The sequence below is a fragment of the Monopterus albus genome, unplaced genomic scaffold (genome assembly GCF_001952655.1).
Source record: "Monopterus albus unplaced genomic scaffold, M_albus_1.0 scaffold591.1, whole genome shotgun sequence".
Taxonomy (NCBI): Eukaryota; Metazoa; Chordata; class Actinopteri; order Synbranchiformes; family Synbranchidae; genus Monopterus; species Monopterus albus.
Genome location: NW_018128471.1, coordinates 65,887 through 68,407, shown reverse-complemented (window position 1 = coordinate 68,407; position 2,521 = coordinate 65,887).

The following is a 2,521-nucleotide window of genomic DNA, read 5'->3' as shown; positions in this document are numbered from 1 at the left end:
AGACCAGCACATTTCAAAATAAAAGTGTTATCTTACCCTTACTGTAATCATTCAATTTTTAGATTGGGAATTTACAGTCCACACAGATCAACAAAATTTTGTAAAGTCCAATATGCAGGAATTCTGTACAGAAGGCTCCTGCTCACCTGTTATTATTGCCGGCAAATGTTGATCAGTGAGTCCATTCACTCCCGACATGGAATCGAGCTCAGAATTCAGCCAATTCTGAAGGTCATGGCACCAAGTTGTTATACCCCAGTTCTTTTATTGGACAGATCTGAATAAGGAAGGAGTCCGTCTTTCTTCATTTTAGTGCTAATTTATTTTTAAAGCCATGAATAAAAGTTACAGAAACACAACTCGGGTAGCTCCCTGCTCCAGACAACTGCTGGAAGAAAGGAGTCTCCTGAGACACAGAGCCTAATACATTTATAAGATTTTGGGCTACACAAAAAGATATAAAAACATTGTGAGTTGGATACAGTCCGGTGTCTCCTTCTCTTATCTAGAGCTCCACAGGCTTGGAGCAGCTGGACATAACAAAATGAAGAATTCCATGTGTGTGTGTGTTGTTACGTGGTGCGTAACTAAAACATACATTCAGACATAATTCTAACAAGATTAATACAAGGAAACAATTGGTGTCAAGGTACACTTTTCAGAATCAACATTGTCTTGTAACCTTGAAACAGAGCAGACTAGAGCAAGCTTTAATTCTTACTAAACTGCATTACTAATACATTTGATTCACCACATTAATGTCTAATAATTATCTGACTGATTTATTAATTTCTAACAATATAAATTACACAAACAGAATTACAGATTGTACAAGAAAACAATTATTAATGCGAATTAAATGGGCAATTCGAGAAAAATAATATACAACCATTATATATTACAACAAATACCTAATAAATAAACTGAATAGTTGCTGATATTAAAATGCCAGGGGAAACAGTTATCCTACTGAGGAGATCAGATGGCATGGCTATAGAGTTGTCTCCTTCATTACCTTGGTAAGGGGATTGTTTGTCCCCTGCCAACCTGTGAAGACCAGTGTAACCCATAGCCAAAGTAGACAATGAACATTCCTCCACCACTGCTTATTCTACATTGTAAATGACCACCTCTGCTGGCAGCTTTGTCTGGAGCTGAAGCCAGGAAGTGCATTCAACACTTTTATTTTCTTTGGAGGATGTGAGATGTTTTAGTATACAGCTGTGAGATACCAGCAAAGTACTGAAATGGGAGTGCCATGGGTAAAATGTGGGACTTGACATGTACTGTTGTTAGATTTTACCCAAATTCTTTTATTGAAAGTGCAAGAAGTGAAGACAGGAGAGGGTTATTTAAAATCAACAGGAAGTTTACTCAAAGTCTGGTTACAGGTGAAGCCATACAGCGCTGGGGTCAGAGAGACAGAACTCCCACAGGAAATCCGTTCTCTCTGCACCACGAGTTATGTTTTCACGTTACATTTATCTTCCTGGGCCAGCTCCACCCTGGACAGAGGTACAACATTCATGTCTTAAAGACATAAAGGCCTGGATGACCTGCAACTTCTTACTTCTAAACTCTGACAAAACTGAAGTTATTGTGCTTGGGCCTGAAAACCTTAGAAATCTGCTGTCTAATCATATAGTTACTTTAGATGACATAGCTCTTGCCTCCAGTACTACTGTGAGGAACCTGTGAGTCATCTTTGATCAGAATATGTCCTTTAAATCACACATAAACCAAGTCTCTACATCTGCCTTCTTTCACCTGCGCAATATTGCAAAAATCAGGAGCATCCTGTCCCAAAGTGATGCTGAAAAACTGGTCCATGCATTTGTTACTTCCAGGCTGGACTACTGTAACTCTTTACTATAAGTATATCCCAATAATTCCCTAAAAAGCCTCCAGTTAATCCAAAAGGCTGCAGCCAGAGTACTGACAGGAAATAGCAAGAGAGATCATATCTCTCCCATATTAGCTTCTCTCCACTGGCTCCCTGTAAAATTCAGAATAGAATTTAAAATCCTTCTCCTAACATACAAAGCCCTTAATGACAAGGCTCCATCATATCTTAAAGACCTCGTAGAGCCTTATCATCCTAACAGAGCACTTCGCTCTCAGAGTGCAGGTCTACTTGTGGTTCCTAGAGTCCACAGAAGCAGAATGGGAGGCAGAGCCTTTAGCTATCAAGCTCCTCTCCTATGGAACCAACACCCAGTCTCAGTTCAGGAGGTGGACACCCTCTCTACCTTTAAGATTAGACTTAAGACGTTCCTTTTTGATAAAGCTTATAGTTAAGGCTGGATCAGGTGACCCTGAGCCTTCCCTTAGTTATGCTGCTATAGGCCTAGGCTGCTGGGGGGCCCCATGATGCTCTGAGTTTCTTTCCCCTCCCCTCCTGCTCTCCTCTCCTCTCCTCCCCTCCCCTCTCCTCCCCTCTCCTCTCTCTCCCTATGCTTCTATATGCCACCATTACACATTACTAACTTTGTGTCTCCTCTCTCCCATAGTGTGTCCTCTC